Genomic DNA, 26,582 nt, shown 5'->3' with positions numbered 1-26,582 from the left:
CGATCAGTGCCACACAGTTGGGCCACTGCTCCTCCAGCAGGGACCCAACAAGCGGCAGAGCCGGGGAGACTCCCCTTCCTCCCCGGGGAGGAGCGGCGCGGGAGCACACCGCAGGGACCTGCTGGGTTTGGAGACTCCACACGGGGTCGGGTGCCAGAGACAGAAACGCTCGGTCACAGGCCGGGTGAGCGCGGAGTGCGGCCGGAGACCGGGGAGATGGGAGTGACTGACTGCTTTTCTCTGGGGGCGCACTGAGGAGCCGGGCCCTGAGTTCTCAGCTCCTCCGGGCAGAGATTAGGAGGCCACCGTTTTCACTCCCGTCCTCCAAAGCTGAACGGAAAGCTTGCAGGGAACAAAGCTCCTGAGAGCAAACCCGAGCAGATAGCTTAAGCCGGACCAACAAGGGCGGGGCAATTCCGGCTCCGGCAAAGACATTTGGGAACCACGGCAACAGGCTCCTCCCTCAGAAGATCAGCAAGAACAGCCAGCCAGGAACAAGTTTACCGATCAATGATAACGGCAGAACTCCAGCGCTAGGGGAATACTGCACATAGAATTCATGGCTTCTTTACCATGATTCATTAGTCTTTCAAAGTTAATTTTTTTAACTGTTTTTTTTTTTAATTTTTCTTTTTCCCTTTTTCAACCAACATCTTATCAATCCCTTTTTTAAAAAAAATTTTTTCTTTTTCATTTTTAGAATCATATTCTATCCCTTCATAGTAGTTACCCTTATTTTTGGCATGTATATATAAGTTGTTCATTCTTTGAAATTTTGAGATACAGTTTCTTCTAACAGATCAAAATATACCCTAAATCACTAGTGTATGGCTTTGTTCTAGGCTCCTGCCTGATCACATTCTCTCCCTCTTTTTTCCTTTTTTTTTTTGTTAATCTTCTTTCTTTTTTGAAACAACTTCTTATCTTATCAATTCCTTTTATAAAATCTTTTATAATTTTCATCTTTACAGTCATATTCCATCCTTTCATTGTATCAACCCTTATGTTATACATATATAAGTCTTTCTTTCTTTAAAATTTTAGGAGGCACTTTCTTCTAACAGACCAAAATACACCCAAAATTTAGTGTGTGGCACTGATCTATGCACTAGCCTGATCATATTTGATCATATTCTGTTTTTTTGTTTGTTTGTTTTGTTCTCTTTTTGTTTGTTTTTATCTTTTTCTTTTTCTCTTTCTTTCCCTTTCTTTTCCCCTGGTTTAAAGTCTTTTCTGATTTGTTTAGAGTCTATTTTCTGGGGATGTGGTTAACGTGTTAGCATTTTGTTCTCTCATTCATCTATTCTCCTCTGGACAAAATGACAAGACGAAAAAAGTCACCTCAACAAAAAGAACAAGAGGTAGTACCATCGGCCATGGACCTACTCAATACACACATTAGTACGATGTCGGACCTAGAGTTCAGAATCATGATTTTAAAGATACTACCTGGGCTTGAAAAAAGCATGGAAGTTATTAGAGAAACCCTTCCTGGAGAAATAAAAGAACTAAAATCTAACCAAGTCGAAATCAAAAAGGCTATTAATGAGGTGCAATAAAAAATGGGGGCACTAACTGCTAGGATAAATGAGGCAGAAGAGAGAATCGGTGATATAGAAGACCAAAAGATGGAAAGTAAAGAAGCTGAGAAAAAGAAGATAAACAACTACTGGATCATGAGGGCAGAATTCGAGAGATAAGCGATACCATAAGACGAAACAACATTAGAATAATTGGGATCCCAGAGGAAGAAGAAAGAGAGAGAGGGGCAGAAGGTATATTGGAGCAAATTATAGCAGAGAACTTCCCTAATGTGCAGAAGGAAACAGGCATCAAAATCAAGGAGGCACAGAGAACCCCTTTCAAAATCAATAAAAATAGGTCAACACCGCAACATTATATAGTAAAACTTACGAGTCTCAGCGACAAAGAAAATCCTGAAAGCAGCTTGGGACAAGAGATATGTAACCTATAATGGTACAAACATTAGATTGGAAACAGACCTATCCACAGAGACCTGGCAGGCCAGAAAGGACTGGCATGATATATTCAGAGCACTAAACGAGAAAAATATGCAGCCAAGAATACTATATCCAGCTAGGCTGTCACTGAAAATAGAAAGGGAGACAAAAAGCTTCCAGGACAAACAAAATCTAAAGGAATTTGCAAACATGAAACCAGCCCTACAAGAAATATTGAAAGGGGTCTTCTAAGCAAAGAGAGAGCCTAAAAGCAGCATAGACCAGAAAGGAACACAGACAATATACAGTAACAGTCACCTTACAGGCAATACAATGGCACTAAATTCATGTCTTTCAATAGTTACCCTGAATGTAAATGGGCTAAATGCCCCAATCAAAAGACACAGGCTATCAGACTGGATAAAAAACAAGACTCATCAATATGCTGTCTGAAAAAAAAATATATATATATATGTGCTGTCTGCAAGAGATTCATTTTAGACACAAAGACACCCCCAGATTGAAAGTGAGGGGGTGGAAAACCATTTACCATGCTAATGGACACCAAAAGAAAGCTGGGGTGGCAATCCTTCTATCACACAAATTCGATTTTAAACCAAGGACTGTAATAAGAGATGAGGAAGGACACTATTTCCTACTTAAAGGATCTATCCAACAAAAAGATCTAACAATTGTAAATATCTATGCCCCTAATATGGGAGCAGCCAATTCTATAAGGCAATTAATAACAAAAGCAAAGAAACACATTGACAACAATACAATAATAGTGGGGGACTTTGACACCACCCTCACTGAAATGGACAGATCATCTAAGCAAAAGATCAAGAAGGAAATAAAGACTTTAAATGACACACTGGACCAAATGGACTTCACAGACATACTCAGAACATTCCATCCCAAAGCAACAGAATACACATTCTTCTCTAGTGCCCATGGAACACTCTCCAGAATAGATCACATCCTAGGTCAAAAATCAGGTCTCAACCGGTAGCAAAAGATTGGGATCATTCCCTGCATATTTTCAGACCCCGTGCTTTGAAACTAGAACTCAATAACAAAAGGAAAGTGGAAAGAACTCAAATACATGGAGGTTAAAGAGCATCCTACTAAAGAATGAATGGGTCAACCAGGAAATTAAAGAAGAATTAAAAAATTCATGGAAACCAATGAAAATGAAAATACAACTGTTCAAAATCTTTGGGATGCAGCAAAGGCAGTCCTAAGAGGAAAGTATATAGCAATACAAGCCTTTCTCAAGAAACAAGAAAGGTCTCAAATACACAACCTAACCCTACACCTAAGGGAGCTGGAAAAGAACAGCAAATAAAGCCTAAACCCAGCAGGAGAAGAGAAATAATAAAGATCAGAGCAGAAATCAATGAAATAGAAACCAAAAGAACAGTAGAACAGATCAATGAAACTAGGAGCTGGTTCTTTGAAAGAATTAATAAGATTGATAACCCCCTGGTCAGACTTATCAAAAAGAAAAGAGAAAGGACCCAAATCAACAAAATCATGAATGAAAGAGGAGAGATCACAATCAACACCAAAGAAATACAAACAATTATAAGAACATATTATGAGTGACTCTATGCCAGCAAATTAGATTATCTGGAAGAAATGGATACACATTCCTAGAGATGTATCAACTACCAAAACTGAACTGGGAAGAAATAAAATACCTGAACAGACCTATAACCGCTAAGGAAATTGAAGCAGTCATCAAAAATCTCCCAACAAACAAAAGCCCAGGGCCAGATGGCTTCCCAGGGGAATTGTATCAAACATTTAAAGAAGAATTAATACCTATTCTCCTGAAACTGTTCCAAAAAATAGAAATGGAAGGAAAACTTCCAAACTCGTTTTATGAGGCCACCATTACCTTGATCCCAAAACCAGACAAAGACCCCATCCAAAAGGAGAATTACAGACCAATATCCTTGATGAACATGGATGCAAAAATTCTCACCAAAATACTAGCCAATAGGATCCAACAGTACATTAAAAGGATTATTCACCACGACCAAGTGGGATTTATCCCCGGGTTGCAAGGTCGGTTCAACATTCACAAATCAATCATTGTGATACAATACATTAACAGAAGAAAGTACAACAACAATATGATCCTCTCAATAGATGCAGAAAAAGCATTTGACGAAGTACAGCGGCCTTTCTTGATCAAAACTCTTCAGAGTATAGGGATAGAGGGTACATACCTCCATATCATAAAAGCCATCTATGAAAAACCTACAGCAAATATCATTCTCAATGGGAAAAACTGAGAGCATTCCCCCTAACGTCAGGAACATGGCAGGGATGTCCACTATCATATCTGCTATTCAACATAGTACTAGAAGTCCTAGCCACAGCAATCAGACAACAAAAAGGAATCAAAGGCATCCGAATCGGCAAAGAGGAAGTCAAACTCTCACTCTTTGCAGATGATATGGTACTGTATGTGGAAAACCCAAAAGACTCCACCCCAAAACTGCTAGAACTCACACAGGAATTCAGTAAAGCGGCAGGATATAAAATCACTACACAGAAATCAGTGGCATTCCTATACACCAACAACAAGACAGACGAAAGAAAAATTAAGGAGTTGATCCCATTTACAATTGCACCCAAAAGCATAGATATGCATTTACAATTGCAGCCAAAACCAAATCTAACCAAAGAGGCAAAGAATCTGTACTCAGAAAACTATAAAACACGCATGAAAGAAACAGAGGAAGATAAAAAGAAGGGAAAAATTTTCTATGCTCATGGATTGGAAGAACAAATATTGTGAAGATGTCAATGCTACCTAGAGCAATCTACACATTCAATGCAATCTCCATCAAAATACCATCCACTTTTTTCAGAGAAATGGAACAAATAATCCTCAAATTTCTATGGAACCAGAAAAGACCCCGAATAGCCAGAGGAATGTTGAAAAAGAAAAGTAAAGCTGGTGGCATCACAATTCCGGACTTCCAGCTCTATTATAAAGCTGTCATCATCAAGACAGTATGGTATTGGCACAAAAGCAGACACATAGAAAAATGGAACAGAATAGAGAGCCCAGAAATGGACCCTCAACTCTATGGTCAACTCATCTTTGACAAAGCAGGAAAGAATGTCCAGTGGAAAAAAGACAGTCTCTTCAACAAATGGTGTTGGGAAAATTGGACAGCCTTATGCAGAAGAATAAAACTGGACCATTTCCTTACACCACACACAAAAATAGACTCCAAATGGTTGAAAGACCTAAACGTGAGACAGGAGTCCATCAAAATCCTAAAGGAGAACACAGCAGCAACCTCTTCAACCTCAGCTGCAGCAATTTCTTCCTAGAAACATCCCCAAAGGCAAGGGAAGCAAGGGCAAAAATGAACTATTGGGATTTCATCAAGGTAAAAAGCTTTTGCACAGCAAATAAACAGTCTACAAAACCAAAAGACAACCGACAGAATGGGAGAAGATATTTGCAAATGACATATCTGTTAAAGGGCTAGTATCCAAAATCTATAAAGAACTTATCAAACTCAACACCCAAAGAACAAATGATCCAATCAAGAAATGGGCAGAAGACATGAACAGACATTTTCCAAAGAAGACTTCCAAATGGCCAACAGACACATGAAAAAGTGCTCAACATCGCTCGGCATCAGGGAAATCCAAATCAAAACCTCAATGAGATACCACCTCACACCAGTCAGAATGGCTAAAATTAGCAAGTCAGGAAACGACAGATGTTGGCGGGGATGTGGAGAAAGGGGAACCCTCCTACACTGTTGGTGGAATGCAAGCTGGTGTAGCCACTCTGGAAAACAGTATGGAGGTTCCTCAAAATTTGAAAATAGAGCTACCCTACGACCCAGCAATTGCACTACTGGGTATTTACCCCAAACATACAAATGTAGGGATCCGAAAGGGTACACGCACCCTGACGTTTATAGCAGCAATGTCCACAATAGCCAAAGTATGGAAAGAGCCAAGATGTCCATTGACAGATGAATGGATAAAGAAGATGTGGTGTATATATACAATGGTATATTATGCAGCCATCAAACGGAATGAAATCTTGACATTTGCAATGATGTGGATGGAACTGGAGGGTGTTATGCTGAGCGAAATAAGTCAATCCGAGAAAGACATGTATCATATCATCCTTCTGATATGAGGAATTCTTAATCTTAGGAAATAAATTGAGGGTTGCTGGAGTGGTGGGGGGTGGGAGGGATGGGGTGGCTGGGTGATAGACATTGGGGAGGGTATGTGCTATGGTGAGTGCTGTGAATTGTGTGAGAATGTGAATCGCAGACCGGTACCTCTGAAACAAATATTACATTATATGTTAAAAGAAGAAGAAGAAGAAGATAGCAGGAAGGGAAAAATGAAGGGGGGGAAATCGGAGGGGGAGAGGAACCATGAGAGAGTATGGACTCTGAGAAACAAACTGAGGGTTCTAGCGGGTGGTGGTGGGGGGAATGGGTTAGCCTGCTGATGAGTATTAAAGAGGGCACATACTGAATGGAGCACTGGGTGTTATATGCAAATGATGAATCATGGAACACTGCATCAAAAACTAATGATGTAATGTATGGTGATTAACATAACATAATAAAATAAAATAAAATAAAATAAAAGGAAGAAGAAAAAACATTTCAAATAGGTATCCTAAAGTTACACCTCAATAAACTAGATAAAAGTGCAGACTAAATCCTAAACAGGAAGAAGGAAAGAAATAATAAAAATTAGAATGGGAATAAATAACAGAGAACAGAAAAAAAAAAGAAATAAAAAAAATTGCTTCTTTGAAAAGATCAAGAAAATTGGGAAAACTTTATCAAGATTGACCAGAAAAAAAGAGAGAAGATTTTACTACTAATACCAGAAATTAAAGGATCCACCACACCGATCTTATATAAATATATTATTAAGAAATAACATAAACAAATTATGCCAACAAATTAGACAACCTAGGTAGAAGGGATACACTACAGGAGAGACACAGCCTACAAAAATGGACTCGAGAATAAATATAAAATCTAAAAAGCTCTATAACAACTTATTTTATAGAGAAACGAAATTCAGTTATGAATCAAAAAACTTCCCATGAAGAAAAGTTTATGACCATATGGCTTTATGGTATATTCTACCAAATGTTTAAAAAAGAATTAATAGCAATTCTTCATAAACTTTTCCAAAGAATAGAAGAGGAACTCTTTCCAACTTATTGTGAGACTAGTATTATGCTGATACCAAAACCAGATAAAGATACCACAACAAAAGAAAACAAAACAAAACCATTAACCAATATTCATTAAACATGGATGTAAAAATCTTCAACAAAATACTAGCAAACTAAGGCCAGCAACATGTAAACATAATTGTGCACTTTGACAAAATAGGATTTATTCCAGGAATGCACAGTTGTTTTAATGTGAAAAAATCAGTGTAATGTATCATATTAATAAAATAAAGGACAAAAAACCATGATCATTTTAATAGACACAGAAAAATCACTTGACCAAAAAAAAAAATCCTTTCGTGACAAAAACACTCAACAAACTAGGAAAACAAGAGGCCTTTCTATCTCATTCTCATAATGGCCGTCTATTAAAAACCTGCAGCTAGCATCATTCTTAATAGTGAAAGACTGAATGTTCTCTCTCCCTATGATAATGAATAAGAAACAATTGTCTATTCTTGCTACTTCATTTTTTTTCTCAGATTTTTTTTATTTGACAGAGACAGAGATAGTGAGAGCAGGAACACAAGCAGCGGGAGTGGGAGAGGAAGCAGGCTTCCCCCCGAGGAAGGAGCCCAATGTGGGACTCGAACCCAGGACCCTGGTATCAGACGCTTAACGACTGAGCCACCCAGGCGCCCTATTCTTGTTACTTCTATTGAACATTGCATAGGAGGTTCAAAGCAGGACCATGAGGTTAGATTATACATGTTAAAAAAAAGACATCTAGATTGAAAAGGAAAATGTAAAACAATCTCTATTTCCAAATGTTATGATGTCTTATGCAGAAAATCCTAAAGAAACTACGAAAATTATTAGAACTACTACATGAGTTCAATGAGGTTGCAGGATATAAGATTAATATACAAAATCAATTTTACTTTTATACATTAGCAATGAACAATCTAAAAATTAAACTAAGAAAACAAATCTATTTACAATAACACCTAAAGAAAAAAAACCTTAGGAATAAATTTTACAGAAAAAAGTGCAAGACTTGCACACTAAAAACCACAAAAAAAAAATTGAAAGTAATTAAGGAAGACAAAAATAAATGGAAATACCTCCCATGTTTATGAATTGAAGAATGAATATTGCTGTGGTGGTAGTACACCCCAAGTTGATCCACAGATTCAACACAATCTCTATCAAAATCCTAGCTACATTAATTGAAGAAATTGACTGCTAATCCTAAAATTTGATATGGAATTGCACGAGGTCCTGAATAGCCAAAACACTATTAAAAAAGAAAAAGTTGAAGGACTCATACTTCCTGATTTCAAACCTATTACAAAGCTACAGCAAACAAAACAGTCTGATATTGGCAGACTAATAGTAAAATTAATGGAATAGAATTGAGAGTCCAGAAACAAACCCTTATATTTATGGTCCATTGATTTTTGACAAGAGTGTCAAGACAATTCAAAGAAGAAAGAATAGTCCTTTCAACAATGGTGGAGGGAAAACTGAACATCCCCCCACAAAGGAATAAACTTGAAATCCTACCTCACTCTACCTACAAAAATTAAAGTAGATAATAGGCCTAAATGTAACTGCTCAAACTAAAAAACAAAAACAAAAGCAAAAAACCAACAAAAAAAACTTTTAGAGTAAACACAGAAGTAAATGTTTGTTACAGTGGATTAGGCAATGGTCTCATGGATATAACACCAGAAGCACAGTAACCAAAAGAAAATATATATATAATATATATATTTATACATTTGACTTCATCAAAATTAAATGTTTTTGTACTTCCAAAGATAGCATCAAGAAAGTGAAAAGACAACTCAAATAATAGGAGAAAATGTTTGCAAATTATATATCTGATAAGGGACTTAATATCCAGAATATATAAAAAGTTCATGTAAGTCAATAATAAAAAATATAAATAACCCAATTAAAAATGAGCAAAGTCTTTGAACAAACATTTCCCCCAAGGATATATCCAAATGGTTAATAAGTATATGGAAAGATGCTCAGCATCATTAGTTCCCAAAGAAATTAAATCAAAACCACAATGAGATGTCACTTCGTATACATTAGTATGCCTATGATCAGATAGACACTAACAAATGTTGGTAAGGATATAAAGAATTTGGAATCCTCATACATTGCTGCTGAAAATATAAAATGGTATAGCCTTTTTGTAAGAGGATTTGGCAATTCCTCAAAAACTTAAAAAAAGAGTTACTATATGACCCAGCACTTGTATGCCTAGCTGTATACCCAAGGGAATTAAAAACATATTCCCACATAAAAAACATGTATACTAATGTTCACCATATCCTTATTTATAACAGCCAACAAGTGGAAATAACCCAAATGTCCATCAGCTAATGAATGTTTAAACAAAAGACATAATAACTGAACAATGGAGTATCATCTGGCTGTAAAGACGAGTGAAATGCCTACCCATGCTAGAAAAATGATGAACCTCGAAATATTATGCTAAGTGAAGGAAGCCAGAGAAGAGACCATGTGTTGTATGATTCCATTTGTATGAAATGTCCAAGATAGAAAAATCCATAGAGCTAGAAAGTATATTTGCATTTGTCAATATTGGTAGGAAGGGACAATGGGGGAGAAACTGTTAAAAGTTGCAGAGTTCTTTTCTGTATGATAAATGTTTTTGAAATTAGATAGTGGTGAGGGTTGCACATACCGTGAGTACACTAAAAAATATTTAATTTTACCTTTTAAAGGGGTAAATTTTATAATATATGAATTATTTATCTCTAAATCTGATATTTTTTTCAATGTTATTCATTATAGTCACAAACTCCGATACAGTATTTTTGACACATCGAAAAACATTTTTTGGGCGCCTGGGTGGCTCAGTCGTTAAGCATCTGCCTTTGGCTCAGGTCATGATCCCAGGATCCTGGGATTGAGCCCCGCATCAGGCTCCCTGCTCAGCAGGAAGCCTGATTCCCCCTCTCTCACTTCCCCTGCTTGTATTCCCTTTCTTGCTGTTTCTCTCTCTGTGTCAAATAAATAAATAAAATCTTTAAAAAAAAAATGAAAAATTTTTTTGATAAAATCTTTGGAAAGTGTTGTGAGTTAACTGCCTGGGAGTGAGGGCACCTAAGGAGGGTCAGGTTTGGCTGTTTAAAATACAAATATTTATTTCTAGTCCTTCTTCCAGAGTGGATAATGGAGAATAATTGACAATTGAAATAATTCCAAGAAGAGTTTAATACTTCAGGACAAGTAAAATAACCTCTTCTGGTCTTTTAATTCCTTTTCAGGAACTGACTGAATTTTTAGGTTATATCACAGCTCTAAGTCACCCAAGAGCAAGAAATAAAAAGATAGAAGGTCTGGCATAGGCTCTTTTCACATCATTTTAGAAAGAGCGCAACCTTGGGGAGTCATTGTATGCAGTTACCTTTCTCATGAGTCATTCTGCAAAGAAAGAACCTCATGCACTATCAAATGATGCCACTGATATACTACTATGTTTCCCCAAAGCCACCATTTATGATGAATTTGACTTTCTAAAAATGATTAAGGAACATTTGCAAGTAGGGAGATTTTAGAGGAAGATGGGCAGTCAGGAGTTGAGAGATGGGCTGAAGATACTAACTTTAGCTCGGCATCATTCATGCAGCAACTGTACCCAATACACTTAAGTCAGATGATCACTAAATATGTCTTGAATGAATGAAAATGTTGAATGAATTAAGCACATATTCAAACCATCCATGAAAAGTCTAACAACCATGAGTTCTTTGTATGGAGAAGTAATATTTTATAGTGCAGATTCTGTTTTGGAAGGGATTTTAGAAATTACCAGATTCAATTTCCCATTTGTGTTTGAATATCACTTTCTTTATCTTCTTTAAGGGTTAACCCAACGTATATTTGAATGTATTTTCGGATGTTGAATTTATGAGATCTCAGGATGGTTATCTTTGAAGATTTGACTATTTGTTCTGCATTTAATTAGCTAATATTTACTGAAGGCCACCTTCAGAATACCAGGCATTAGAGGCAAAGTGATAAATAAACAAAAGAATAAGACAAAGACTTTGCCTTTGGGTAGTTTTCATTCTAGTGGGGTAAGGAGAAAAGACAGAAATAAGTGAACAAAATATATTTTGGTTGATGATAAAAGCTATAGAAAAAATAGAATAAAGGGAATAGAGAATGCTGGAGGAGACTGCTATTTTATATGTAGTGGTCAGTGTAGGACTCTCTGATAAGGAAATATTTGAGCAAAGAGAGTCTAAATGTTTAGGCTAAACCAGTTCTGCCGCTAATTTGTGATGTGGCCTTTAGCAAATCACTGCCCCTTTCTATGATTCAATGTCTTTGTATATAAATGATTGAACTCTAGGTTCCCTTCTAGGTCAATATACTATTATGCAAAGGAAATAGCCATTATTCAAGGACATGTGAAATATGAGTAAATACAGTGCAGCTATATAAGGCATGGGGGGAACTGCTGATCAGTTTCCTGGTCTGTAATAAAATCTCCTCCATTCAAGTCAGTGTAACTCAAGGTCAGAGTTTCTCTTTCCTCTCTTTCTTCCTCACCTAGAATGTTCCTCCCCACAGTTTGTACTCCACAGAGGCTTCTGTCATGGTGAATTTTTTTTTCTTTTTAGAAAGGATTCAAGCAGCTTGATTTCAAAATCAGGAACTGGGAACAATCACAGAGTGTGGCTAAATTCCTTCAGGAGGGTCTGTAATGTCGTCTAGTGGTTTTCAAATTTGGTTACATATTAGAGTCATCTGGGAAGCTTTTAGAAACCCTAGTGTCCAGGCTGTGCCCCAGAAGAATTAATCAGAATCTCCCAAAGTTTATTTAATATCCCTCAGGTTATTACAATGGACAGCTATGATTGAGAACTTTGGTTTAAGGAAAAGAGTTTGGTTTTGACAATGCATACATCTGGGCTCGACATCTGATTTTGACACTTGCTGGATCTGAGCCCTTGTGCAAACATCTTAATTTGACCGCCATTCTCCTTATTTGCAGAAATAAAAAAAAAATAGTTACATGCCTGAACCAGTAGGCAATCTGTAGTTGATACATTTTCACTAAGATTTATTTTAAGTTCTTATCTATTAAAGTCCTAGTTTTACATAATTTCATACTAGCTCTGTCCAGATAAATGTAAGCCATGTTCTTAGAAGCTGGCAATCTTTATACAAAGCCCTGAAATAGAAAACCCTTAGAAAGGATAGAAGGACAATATAAACACATGCCCCTGGCAATCCATCAGTAAGAAACTACATCCTGAGAGCCCAAACATGGTAGTCAGAATTGTCAAAGGTAGATGTCTTTAGTTATCTATTGCTGCATAATAAATAACCGAAAACATAATGGCTTAAGGCAATAGCATTTCTTATTTCAGCTCTGTAAGCCAAGAATCTGGGCCAGATCAGCTGGGTGCTCTGGCTCTGGGGTTCTCATAAGGCCACAGTCAGAATGACTAAAATAAAAAAAGACAAGAAATATTGTTGAGGATGTGGGATAAAAAGGCACAGTCATACACTGTTGGTGGGAATGTAAATTGGTATGGTCACTGTGGAAAACAGTATAGAGGTTCCTCAGAAAATTAAAACTAGAATTGATCCAATAATTCCACTACTGGGTGTTTACCCAAAGAAAATAAAAACTAATTTGAAAAGATATATGTTTCCCTATGTTTATTGCAGCCTTACTTACCACAGCCAAGGTATGGAAGCAGCTTAAGTTCCCATCAATAGACAAATGAATAAGGAAGAAATGGTGTATCTATACAATAGAATATTATGCAGCCATAAAAAAAGAGTGAGATCGTGCCATTTGAGACAACATGCCATTTGAAACAACATGGACTCTTATTATGCTAAGTGAAATAAGTCAGACTGAGAAAGACAAACACCATATGATTTCACTCCTTTGTGGAATCTAAACAAACTAACAAACAAAAAAACAAATGAGTAAATACACAAAAAGCAGAATCAGACCTATAAATACAGAAAACAAACTGATGGTTGCCAGAGGGGAAGGAGTAGAGGGATGGGCAAAATGGGTGAAGGTGAGTGAGTGATACAGGCTTCAGGTTACGGAGTAAGTCATGGAATAAGAGGCACATCCTAAGGAATATAGTCAATGATATTATCATAGTATTTAGGGTGACAGATGGTAGCTATACCTGTGGTGAGCATAGCATAATGTATAAATTTATTGAATCACTGTGTCATACACCTGAAATTAACATAACATGTGTCAATTATATTCAAATAAAAAGTGAATTAATTTTTTTTTTTAAAGGCTGCAGTCATCTCAAGGCTCACCAGGTAAGGGTTTGCTTCTTAGCTCACTTAACATGGTTGTTAGTAATTTTGGTTTTTCACAGGCCTTTGCATTGAGGCCTCCTCAGTGGCTTGCAAGTTGCTCATCAGGAGGCCTCCCTTGATCCCTTGCCATGGGGGCCTCTCTGTACAATGTGGCAACAAGCAAGCAAAAGGGCAGACAGTACCAGCAAAAGAAGAGTGCTGGCAGGATGGACACCATAGCCTTTTGACATCTACCCACTTCCACCATATTTTATCATTAGAAGTGGGTCCTGAGATCCAGCCCACACTCAGAAAGGATGACCCATACCATGAATCCCAGGAGGCAGGGATCATTGAGAGTGCTATCAGCAACTGCCTACCACAGTAGATGCCTGGAAGTTTTGTTTCTTTAAATCAAAACGTAGTTGTTGCTTCTCAGAGGAGAGATTGACAATAGAAGCGCCAGTATTACTTCATTCTCATTTGTCTATGCAAGAGCCAAGCCCCACCCTCCCCCACAAGGGTTCCTGGGGGTTCCATTTACGGAGTCCATGCTTTGTGCACAGAGTTCTAAGGGTTTTGAAATGAATAAAACAGCAGTCATCTTCTAGGAGCTCACCAGAAAAATGAGAAAAACAGAAAAAAATCATTCCAAAACAGGACAGTAAATTTTATTATAGAGAAACTATGTGCTGTGGTATTATGTATACAGAAAAAAGAAAAATCATGACTCCTTGGAAAGGGAATCAAATTTGAGCTACACCAGAAGGATATAGAGAACTTGGAGAGATGTCTATTTAAGAAAACTATCCAGGTGTGGGAACAGTTTGAGCAAAGGCACAGTGGCAGGAAAACTGAGGGAACATTACAGACTTATGAAGATGAAGTATTGGACTCAAGATACTGACCAGAGAAAGAAGGCGAGATCCAGTTAGCTAGACACAAAGTGGATTTCAGTGCAGAGACCACTGAATATTTGAGAATCAGAGACTGACCTAGTAAGACCCATGCTTAGGACAATCACACTGGCAGCAAAGTAAGAGATTGGAGTAGGGGCAGCTGGGTGGGGAGAGGTGTGCTGGAAGCAGGGAGACCAGTTAATAAAACCTTTAAAATTATACAGTGGGTAGGTAAAAGGATCTCCTCATAGTCAGGGGAAGTCTGCGTGGAAACCACAGTAAAGGTCTGAGGGGGCACAGCAGAGACAGCACCACCAGGATTTAAGGAGACCTTTGAGAAATGTTTAAGCAACAGAAGTTGAGAATGACTGAATTTTCACACCTGGGTGACTAGATTTATAACAGCAAGTCAGGGGGAGCGTTCGGAAATATGAAGTAAAATAAAGAATGTATTATTTGACTCTCTCATCCCTTCCACACAGTTCTCTTATGAGAAAAAAGTTCCTCATTTGCCCAGGAAAATAAGAGCTGAAGCGTCACTCTGGATTGTGTGTGCTGTTGTTTGTTTGGAGAGATAATAAAACGCAGGGCATAGATTCAAAACCCCCAGGAGGGTGGTGAAGCAGAGTCAGAAATCAAATTTAAGTCTGTTTGATCCTTCCCACTACTTTCGGAACTTTGAGTCTTTGAGGTCTTGATTGTCACTCTGAGCAGATTATATTACACTCCACAGACAATGAATAGCTAAGGCAACTTTATTTTTTTCCATCTTTTTGTTTCATTTTGCAAGGGCTTTATTTTGAGTTGGTTATAATTTAGGAGCTTCATAGGCATAACTGCTCCAATTATGGATTTAACATACCATATCTAATGAATAAGAATACACAAGATTGCAGGAGAAAGGAATGTCTATTTTCATCCAAGGGCATTTGAAGAAGCCAGGATGGAATTTAGGTTTGGCTCTCAGGGAAGAGCATATGTCTTTACTGCACTGCAAAGTCACCATGCAGAGAGGAAAAGAATACTTGGCTGGTGATTCAAAAACCAGCACTAAGAAATATCTCCATGGAGAAAGCAGAAAGGGGAGGGGGGGTTGAGAGTAGAATAACTGAGTAATTTCATTCTAGAAATAGCAGAGTTGGTACTGAGCAAAAGATTTTCCCAATGTCCAGGTAACCAGGTGACCTGATCAGACATGAATAAAAAATGGGATGTCCCCAGGGGAAATATCTACCTCTTAATAATCCCACACCAATAGGAGACCAAGTTCTGTTCTCCAAGAGATAATGCGAAACAAGCCTCAGAGTTAATCCACTAGAGGTGCAAGGAAGTTAAAATATTTATCCTACAGTTTCTGTTGATCATTGGTTCAAGGTTATCTTGGGGAATGTCAATTTCTGAGGTCTTTGGCCAGCCTCAGACAGAGCATGAATGCTTAGGGGACAGCCCCTAGGAGGGGAGCCCCAGATGGCTGGTGATGATAGGATATGGCAGGCACCCACAGCTTCAGTTATACCTAATCTACTGGTCCTCCTTCTCATCCAACAAGGTCTAACCTGTTCATCTTTAATTACAGATTTATTGAGCACATACCATATTACAGCCACTGGGATACAACAATAAACAAGGTAGACATGTTCCTTGCCCTTATGGTTTCTACATTCAAGTAAAGAAGACATATAATTAAGCCAACAATTGTAATCAAAATTTACATTATAAGATTTTTCACACATACAGAAAAGTTGAGAGAAGTTTATAATGAACATCCAATCATCCATCATTCAGTTGGATAGTGGTTGCCAGCATTTTGTCACGTTTGTTTCATCTTGTTTTGTGTTTTTTGTTGAATTATTTCAAAGTAAATTATACACATTATAACACTGACTCCCATTACTTTAGCATGTATCTCTCTCTAAAAAAAAAAAAAAAGAATGTTTCTCTGGGTACACAGCATTATTACACCTGACAAAATCAAAGTCAACAACAATTCTTGGCATTGAATACCCAGTCTTTAACATCAATTGACAAGGAATTCAATAAACTCAGAGAATGTACAGACTGGTCCTCTGTCTAGTCCAATACTCTGATTTTATGCCTTGTAACTTATGGCATGGTTGTGGTGATGAGGAATTCATTTATCTGAAAAGGGGCTCAGAAGACCTGGCTTTAAAACTGGCCACTAACTTGGTGACTAATCAATTTTGTCAGAGATCAGACTGGCTCCAAAAAGAAAAAAAAAAAAGGATAGAATTTACTGGCTCATATATCTGAAAAGTCCAGTTATAACAATATTAACATTCACAAATAGTTAAATGACATGTACTATGTGTCAAGCCCTGCTCTAAACACACGCGTGCGCGCGCACACACACACACACACACACACACACACACACACACACTTATTTCTCCCAGTCAGACTTCATGAGGTAGGATTCCAATTACTGTTTTCATTTTACAGATGAGGTGGTTGAGACATCCAGAGAGCAAGCGACTTGCCTAAGGAGGTCACACAGCTTGTCAGTGGCAGAGTTGTGACTCTGGGCAGTCTGGTCCCAACATCTAGCTTATGGTTTATGGACTCAAATATATCAGACTCAATCTTCTTCTCATACTATGCACTCCCACTTATTCTTTGGCTCCATTTTCAAGCAGAGCTTTGTCTGATGACTGAAACATGGCTTTCATTAACCACCTTTACTCTCAATCACCCCAGCAGAAATCCTAAGGCTCTTTTCTCAACAATTCACAATGCAAAATTTCTGACTGACGTTCATTGTCTCTGATTAGCCTGGCTTGAGTTATGATCTGTCCCTGCACAAATCACTAAGTCTGTGAAATCAATCGTTCACCCCCAGAGCTGGAGTGTAGTTCATTTTAAAAGGTGGAGAATGAGAGAAGCAAGGGCTTCACCAAAGGAAACCAGAGTGCTATTTCTGGAAGAATGGAAACTGCATGCTGAGTGGCAAGACTTGCTCATGAGCATCCCTGGATCCCAGCAGGACCTTGCAACACAAAGCTTCCATTTCCTCCATTGCAAAGTGAAGGCAGTTGGACACCATAATTTCTAGAGAAGATTTTTAGTTCCAGTCACCCAAATTTTATCCAATTTAGAAAATGAGGGCTAGGAGATGAGATGGCATTTGCTCAAAGTGACAGAGATAACTAACTAGGGCTATTCATTTCAGCTCTTTAGCTACTGAAATGTGGAGGGTCCTCAAAAAAACCTCTGCAAGTAAGTATAATTGCTGGCATTGGTCCTTACTTGCAGGATCTGTGGCTTTACAAAAGAGGAAAGGATTATTGTGTAGCTATTGACCTCATCTGGAAGATATATAGTAGAGCAACAACTTTTAATAAAGCCCCCAAAACATACAAAAGGAATTTTTCAGAGGATCCTCCAAGATTAACCTGAGTTTCCGCAGGAATTTAGGGCTGATGTTGCCAGGTAATACTTGTCTGATGTCATTCAAGTAGCTAATGGCTGCAGACAACCTCACCTGGAATAGCATCAAAGCTGTTGACAAGCAAGAAGAGAAAGTCCACCCAAGCTTGGCACGTCTGGATCTGTACAAACGGGTGTTGATTTTCATCTCTCAGTCACTTTGAAGTAAATCTTCCTAGGGAATCAACTTAGGGACCACCTCCTACCTTGGACTTTAGAAAATAATGTCAAGCTCTAAGCCTTAAAGAAAAATGAGCAATGGGATATTTCAATTTCATCCCAACTTTAGCTACAAGGAAAATTTTCATAAAGGATAGGATGGGACTACCAAGACAGAGGGATTAGTGAACTTCATAAGCTACGGATATATATATATTTTTTAAAGATTTTATTTATTTATTTGAGAGAGAGAGAATAAGAGACAGAGAGCACAAGAGGAAAGAGGGTCAGAGGGAGAAGCAGACTCCCCGCCGAGCAGGGAGCCCGATATGGGACTCGATCCCGGGACTCCGGGATCATGACCTGAGCCGAAGGCAGTCGCTTAACCAACTGAGCCACCCAGGCGCCCCTACGGATATATTTTTTAAAGATTTTACCTATTAATTTGACAGAGAGAGACACAGCAAGAGGGAACACAAGCAGGGGGAGTGGGAGAGGGAGAAGCAGGCTCCCTGCTGAGGGACCCTGGGATCACGACCTGAGTCGAAGGCAGGCACTTAAGGACTGAAGCAGGCTCCCTGCTGAGCAGGGAGCCGCATGTGGGCCTCCATCCCAGGACCCTGGGACCACGACCCGAGCCTAAGGCAGATGCTCAACGACTGAGCCACCCAGGCGCCCCTGTATTCTTATTATTTAAGAAGCAGGGACTCACTGGAGCCACAGGGAACAGGCATTATGATGGCATGTCTCCTCTGTGTCTATGTCCCCTATTCTCCCTTGGTTGGCCAATTTCTTTGTGTTAGCCCCAATCACAAAGGAAGCCAGTTTGATTGGTATTTAGTAGTTGTCCAGCACAGGCTGCTCTTGGATCAGCTGCCCACCCCATCTAATTTTAGCCATTCCTGCACCAAGTACAGTCTAGAGGTTCTTTCTAAAGAATGGGGTTATGGATAGGGAAGCTCAAAAGGAAGGGAATGTGAGAAAGAACAAGATTTCATGAAAGGTTGGTCTGGTACACCTGTTCTTTTGAAACTACAAGCTAAAATCTGATATCCAGTTCTTTCTTCTTATTGCCACTTCAAAAGAGGAAACCAGATGTTTACACAAGATTTGTGATCCCACATAAGCGATAAGTTCATGAACATCTGTTCATCCTGTGGTACCTCCAGATTCAATAATCTTTTGGGCTAAAAAAATGTTCTCCCCTTTGGATTCCCTTACACAAACCATTCAAAAACATGATGTTGACCCATCCCATGCCTCATTTGCAATCAGCCCCACTGACATTTACCTCTCACTAAAGTACAAAATTATATGGTAGAAAGGAATAGAAGATCTAATATTTATGAAGCACCTACTTAGTACCAGGGACTATCAGGTTTCTGTATATTCTAACAATAATCACAAAGCAGAAGTTACTATCCCTGTTATATAAATGTGGAAATTAAGACTCAAAAAAGTCAGCTTTTCCAAGATCCCACAATTATAGCTCTGAGATTCAAAGGCAGTTTGCATGACTGATCATCCATGCTCCATCTGTATATTACCTACCCCCCCTTTTTTTTAAGATTTTATTTATTTATTTGACAGAGAGAGACACAGCAAGAGAGGGAACACAAGCAGGGGGAGTGGGAGAGGGAGAAGCAGGCTTCCCGTGGAGCAGGGAGCCCGATGCGGGGCTCCATCCCAGGACCCTGGGATCATGACCTGAGTCGAAGGCAGGCACTTAAGGACTGAGCCACCCAGGCGCCCCTATCTACCCCTTTTGAATCTTTTCACAGTGTCTTGCATGCAGCCAGGAGTTAGGAAATTGATTATTAGGATCAGCAACTCATCAACACCTGCCCCTCATGATTGTCTATATAAAAAGGTTCAGTGATCAAATAAGTTGAATATTTCTGCATGTAACATCCCTCTCATAAAGTTTATACTATTGACATATTAAAGACTCTAAAATGTCCAAAATCAGTTTAGTTTTGTTTGGCCAGTATTTTCTAAGTTAACTTGATCACAGAATGCGCTTTCAGAAAACATCTGCTGATATTGCATGAACATAAAATTCCATGGAATGATCTTTGGGGAACACAACACTGCATCATGTCATATTCTCCTCATTTTATGAATAACAATTCTAGGTCACAAATACAAAAAAAAAAAAAAAAACGAGTGACAATACTGACGGAGAATGAAAGAATGATTTGTGTTAGGACTCACAGCTAATGACTGATGGAGCTGGGGCCAGAGGTCAGAACTCCTGGATGCTAATGGTTATGTTAATGAAGCCTTGGCATTAAACAGTCATATATCTGCTCCTTCTTCCTGTTCTCCTCCCCGGGGATGTCATTCATGAGTCCCTCTTCATAGCAAAATCTTACCACCTAGCAAAAGAAATGTTTTCTGACTGATCCAGCTTAGACCCATCACTGGTCTCTCCCTCCTCCTCCTCCTCCTTTATTTCTCTCTCTCTCTCTCTCTCCCCCTGTCTGTCTCTCTTTCTCATAAATTCTTAAAGCACTTAAAGAATGATAGAAAACAGAAGGAAAAAAATCTATTCCTCCATTTTGTGCTGAAGGCTTATATCTCTAATCAAATGTGGCACTTCATGTCAAACCTAGACATGATTCAACATGAATTTAATACAAATTCATGGTACTCAAAGTAGCCTCTACAGATCCCACGGCAGTAGCATGCACAAAGAAATAAGGTTGCCGTCTTATATTTAGAGTACAATTTTGTCTGTTATGTGTTGCTTTTCCCCTTCTCCATTTATTTATTTTGTTTACAAAAGTGACAAAGATCATGCCTTGTGTTCTTAAATATCTCAGGGTACTTAGGACAGGGTGGAAGATGCTATATAAACTTATGGACTCACATCATAACATTTCAACACTTCAAGAGACAATAACATTATAGAATCACAGACTTTAAATGAGGCAAAAACAAAACAAAAAACAAAAACAAAAACCCTGACAAAGTGTGAGTCAAAGAGCTGAATGCACAGGGAAGATGCACAGTGACAACTCCAAAGCCTTAATGATTTGGGGATGCAACTGTTTCATGGCTGTGTTTCTTTTCAGCAGGAGAGTCACCCACAGGGAAATGAACCACGCCCTGCAGCCTTTCAAATTCCTGGGAGATCAACAGGAAACTCTGGGATTTAGCACAGTATTGATGGAAGTTTTCTTCAACTTGTGGCCACAGAAAAGTAGATCTCTCAGGCACTTTTCTTTCCTCTCAAGGCATGGTTTTCTTCCTTCAAAGCTTTTGAAGGAAGCTTTTGCACATCCTCTTATAAAATATCCCAGATCTGAGATAGAAGTTTTGAAGAGATTGTTTTAAAGTTTGTATATGATGCAAATGGATCCCTGAAGTTCTTCTCCACCCTCTAGCTAACACTGGCTTTTTCTCTCCAAAAATTTGAGTTGAGCAAATCTCCCAGAAGTAGAACCAAACACACCAAGATGGAGAATGGGAGAGGAAATAAAATTAAGGAAGGAAGGAAGGAAGGAAGGAAGGAAGGAAGGAAGGAAGGAAGGAAGGAAGGGAAGAAAGAAATCCAGGAAGCTCAACATCCAAATAATAAAAATTCCAGAAAGAATGGTTTGAGAAAGTGAAGTAGAGGAAAAAATAATGAAATAATGAGAAAAAAATTCAGAATAGAAGGACACAGGTCCCCAGATTGAAACCTGAGTATTCTGTACAAAACTGTTTAAAGCCTCACTCTAGGACATGTGATAATGACAAGTCTGAAATACCTGGAAGAAAGAGGTGACGAGCTCTCTTGCCAAATTCAATGGTCAATTCACAATTACCTTTCTTCTTGACTTTCCATTGCATTTGACACAATTGATTACTTCTTGTACTTAAAAGATGTTTCTCACTTGACTATTATAACATTGTGCTTCCTTTTTTTTTTTTTTTTTTTTTTTTTTTTTGTCCTATCTCTGTCTCTTCCTCCTCTTTCTCTCCTTCTGGATCCTCCTCATATTCCCAAACCTCTCCACACTGGTGGGCTTCTGTAATCACTCCCTCATTATGTCATCAGAACTCATATACTGGTGATTCTAGAACCATATTTCTAGTCCTGACCTCCTCCAGAAAGTCTAGGCTCCTATATGCAACTGTGCTTTGGCATTTCTACTTAGGTAAGGCTGGACTGCTGAAACGTATCATGTTCAGAAAGGAACACTTGATTCCATATGACCAAACCTGCTTTCAAACCAGTGTTCTCCATCTCAGTCAGCAGTTTCCCCTTCTATATGGTTGTTTGATTCTAAAGAAGTCAGCTTTGATGATTTTCACTCATACCTCACATCTTATCCCTCAGCACAGCCATTGGTTCAGCCTTCAAAATGTATTTGTAATTAGACCAAATCTCATCCCCTCACTCTTCCCATTGGTGGTTGCATTTCTCACCTGAGACAGTGACTCCTAACTAAGGGTTCTGCTTCCTCTTTTGGTCTGTCTTCTCCCTTCAAGTTCCTCAGAGCACCTACAGCAATTATTTTTTTATTTTTTATTTTCGGAATTTAATCTTTACTTACAGGACACTGCAAGAGAGGAGATTCTACATAGAAATAAGAAACCCACTGAGAGGAGGAGCTTCATACAGGTTGTACAGTTTGGAACTGGTCAAGTAGAGTTTTGTTGTAAAAAGTGCTACAATAACAAAACACATTTAAAAAGAGTTCTTAGTAGAGAAACAGTAAGACAAACTTCTACCAAACAGAGTACACAACAAACAACTTTCTGCCTCAGCTGTACAATCTAAAAGTTAAAAGTCCCGGGAGTGCCATCCTGAACTTGGAACGTATAGCCTTCAGAGGTAATTTCTGGCACAACATTCTGATCTTCCTCTTCCTCTACAGAGAAATACTTCTCAATCAAGTTTAATGAAGCTTTGTACACAGACTCATTTTCATGGTTTTGTAGAGCTTCAATTTTGTCCGAACCTCCACATTCTTCAATCATTATACTAAGTTTCTCAGTTTCATCTAGTTTCTCAGCAGCCTGAAAGCTGTTTGAAATGGCATCCAGAATAACCAGAATAATTTTGGTGTCTTTTGCAGTTAAGAGGTTCAGCAATGGTTCTATTATGCCACAGTGAACGAGGTATACAATCTGTTCAACTGTCCCACCACTTGTATGGTTGGTCAGAGCCCAGACAGCTTCCTTTTGTGTCTTAAAGTCTGCCTTAGAGAGAACACCAATGAGGAATGGGACTAATCCATGATTCACAACTTGCTGTATCTGGTCCTGGCGACCAGCTGTGATGTTTGACATTGTCCACGTAGCTTCCTTCTGAATATTAGTTTTGGGGTTCATTAGGAGGCTGGGAAAAACAGCAAGTGCTCCTGCATCTATTACAACCTGAGTCTGTTCATCTGTCCCAGTAACGATATTTCCTATGGCTCTTAGTGCAGGAGTTACAGTGGGCAATTCAGTAGCTCCTAGAAGCTTCACAAGCTGGGGCACAACTCCTGTTTTCACAACCATTTCAATCTGTTCATTTGGACCATCAGTAAGGTAGTAAATAGCCCAGCAGGTATCTGCCAATACTTCTGGATCATCATGATGCAGGAGACGAACTAAGGTAGGAAGAATCTGCTCAACAGCATCTAATGGGGGTGCAGGATTCTTGTTGCGACAAAGGTTTGAAAGTGTCCAAGTAAGGTTACGTAAGTAACCACATGCTAAAGATGACATCTCAGGAACTGCAAGGAGAGCCAATAGTGGGTCAACTGCACCATACTGGATAACCAAGTCTCGAAAAACTGAAACATCACCTGCAATGTTTCCTAGAGCCCATACAGCTTGTTCACTGATGTGGGCATGGGAAGATGCCAACAGAGAAATGAATGCTGGGATAGCACCTCCATCTACCACAGCCTTGGTCTGTTCTGACGTCCCAGAAGCAATGTTAGTGAGAGCCCAAGCAGATTCAAACTGAATGGGACTACAATCAGTTCTGCCCAAGAAGGACACAAATTTTGGAATCAAACCAGCCTGGATTATGTTGTCTATGGGGGGCTGTTTTTCCCTAGAAAGCAGTTTCCTAGCAGCTTGAGTAGCCTGGAGCTGGCTTTCCAAATTGTTGCTATTTATGCCTTTGACAATGTCATCAACAGACCAATTTACAGTGCCCTGGTTGTTGCGGTTTTCCTGTAGTGGAGAGGTAGCATCATCAGGAAACGAGCTTACATTTCTCCTTTTCAGCATCTGGTCATCCTTCTTAGCTTTCCTCAGCTCCACATTAACTTCTATTCAGCACCGCCTCATTTCTGTACTCTTTCCCCTTGTTCTTGAATCCCCCTGTTAAGGCAAGCAGCTGGTGAATTAGCATTCTCATTGGTGGACATGGTTATGAGACAAAGGGAGAAAGCTACACAGCCGGCTCAGGCTTCCACAGGAGGCAGTCCAGGGCACGCAGGCCGCAGGACAGCTGCCCTCAAAACGTCCACCACAGATCACCCCAAAGACGGTGTCTACAGCAATTATTTTAAGAACATAATTCTGATCACTTGTTCAAAACCCTCCAATAGTTTGCTATCACCACACTTGGAATAAAGTCGACTCATATTAATAGGTACCATGGGGCTTGAATAAAATATTAGATAACTCTTCCTTCAACCTCACGCCACAAGACCCAGGTAGTAGGCTGCAGAGGGATAAAGCTCTCAAGCTTTCCTTTTCTCCAGGGCATGCTTCTTCCCCTCTTGAGAAGTGGCCAATAGTAGGTGTCACCCTTCCAGAAAGCTGTGACTCGGTCACTCAAAGGTAATATAATGCCTATTTTTTTTGTGCCTAAAGCTGGTCTTCTTCAAATGTTGTAAAGTCAGACAGGGAATTGATCAAAATGGTTCCTTAAAAGTCCTAGAAGTCAGGCCATGAGTAGAAAGCACCAGACAAATGGTATTCAATGTAATCAAACTCATATCCTCTTTCCAGAACAAGTTTTTTGCAATGCTTCTTTGTTAACAGAAATAAATTTCACAGATACAGTAACAGTCTCACACACGATTTTTAAAATACAACATATTATAAAACTACTATAAGTTGGAAAAAAGAAAAGTGTTTTCAAATGAAATAACATGTATCATCCTATAGAAACAGCTTAGAAAGCATTATAAAGTAATGAGATACTCACTCATAAATGTTAAGGCACCAAGAATATACCCCTACACAAGCAGAATGCTAGAGAAAGGTTTATTGCCAAGCACTATTTTCTGAAACAGTGAATAACTCTAAATTCTGAACAAAATAACAGTAATAATGTGTCTATAGCAATTAATGTGTGCCAAGAACTATTCCAAACACTTTATATATATTAGTTTATCTAGCTTCAGGACATCCAAATAACATAGTTACTACTAGTATTCCCATTTTATTTATACAAAAAATGAGTCCCAGGGAGGTTAATTCACTTTCTTAAGGTTACACAGCTGGCAAGTAGTAGGGCTGAAATTCAAACCCTCATAGTCTAATTCTAGGGTCTGTCGTCTTAACCAATATATAGTCTCTCTTGATTTACACTGAAATTGCAATTCTGGAAAATTCTGCGTACATTAAAACCCTACATTTAAAAATAAACTTGTAAGGGGGGCGGAGCAAGATGGCGGAGGAGTAGGAGACCTGGATTTCGTCTGGTCTCAGGAATTCAGCTGAATAGGGATCAAAGCATTCTGAACACCTACGAACTCAACAGGAGACCAAAGAAGAGAGTAGCAACAACTCTCTGAACAGAAAAGCGACCACTTACTGGAAGGAAGGACATGCAGAGAAGTGAATCTGAGGCGATATTCGGGAGGATAGACGGCGGGGGAGGGGGCCTCCGTTGGCCGCTTCTGGCAAGTGCTAGAGCCGCGGAGCACAAAATCGGAACTTTTAGAAGTCGGCTCCGCGGAGGGACGTCGCTCCAGTGGCTAAGTGGGGGGTGGAAACCTCCTGGGACAGTGTGGTCTCAGGACCCTCAGGGTCACAGAAACACTGGGGGTGCCTGAGTGCTGCAGAGCTCCCAGGTATCGGAGCGGGGAAGCCGGCTGCAGAGACTGAGCCGAGGCGCGGGCTCTCAGCTCGGGGTGGCCATAAACGGTGATCTGCGGCCCAGTCGGGCCACTGCTCCTCCAGCAGGGACCCAACAAGCGGCAGAGCCGGGGAGACTCCCCTTCCTTCCCCGGGAGGAGCGGCGCGGGAGCGCACCGCAGGGATCTGCTGGGTTTAGAGACTCCACATGGCGTCGGGTGCCAGAGATAGAAACGCTCAGTCACAGGCCGGGTGAGCACGGAGTGCGGCCGGAGACCAGGGAGACGGGAGTGATTGACTGCTTTTCTCTGGGGGCGCACTGAGGAGTGGGGCCCCGAGTTCTCAGCTCCTCCAGGTGGAGATTGGGAGGCCACCATTTTCACCCTGGTCCTCCAAAGCTGTTACCAGAGCTTGCAGGGAACAAAAAGCTCCTGAGAGCAAACCCCAGCAGCTTGCTTAGCCCGGACCAACAAAGGGCGGGGCAATTCCGCCTCCGGCAAAGACCTTTGGGAACCACGGCAACAGGCCCCTCCCCCAGAAGATCAGCAGGAACAGCCAGCAAGC

At 39.6% G+C, this 26,582-nt stretch overlaps 1 long non-coding RNA gene and 1 pseudogene across 1 annotated transcript in view; both read right to left on the bottom strand.

Moving 5' to 3' along the window:
* LOC113916685 overlaps positions 1–21,907 on the bottom strand; it is a 202,134-nt gene extending 180,227 nt beyond the window's left edge. Inside the window, exon 1 of the long non-coding RNA XR_003518002.2 lies at positions 21,809–21,907. This is a non-coding gene — a long non-coding RNA (uncharacterized LOC113916685). The remainder of the gene's footprint in view (positions 1–21,808) is intronic.
* Positions 21,908–22,600: 693 nt separating this feature from the next.
* LOC118356920 lies at positions 22,601–24,355 on the bottom strand (annotated as a pseudogene).
* Positions 24,356–26,582: the final 2,227 nt, after the last annotated feature.

The sequence above is a fragment of the Zalophus californianus genome, chromosome 4 (assembly GCF_009762305.2).
Source record: "Zalophus californianus isolate mZalCal1 chromosome 4, mZalCal1.pri.v2, whole genome shotgun sequence".
Taxonomy (NCBI): domain Eukaryota; kingdom Metazoa; phylum Chordata; class Mammalia; order Carnivora; family Otariidae; genus Zalophus; species Zalophus californianus.
This window is presented reverse-complemented; position numbering and strand designations above follow the sequence as displayed.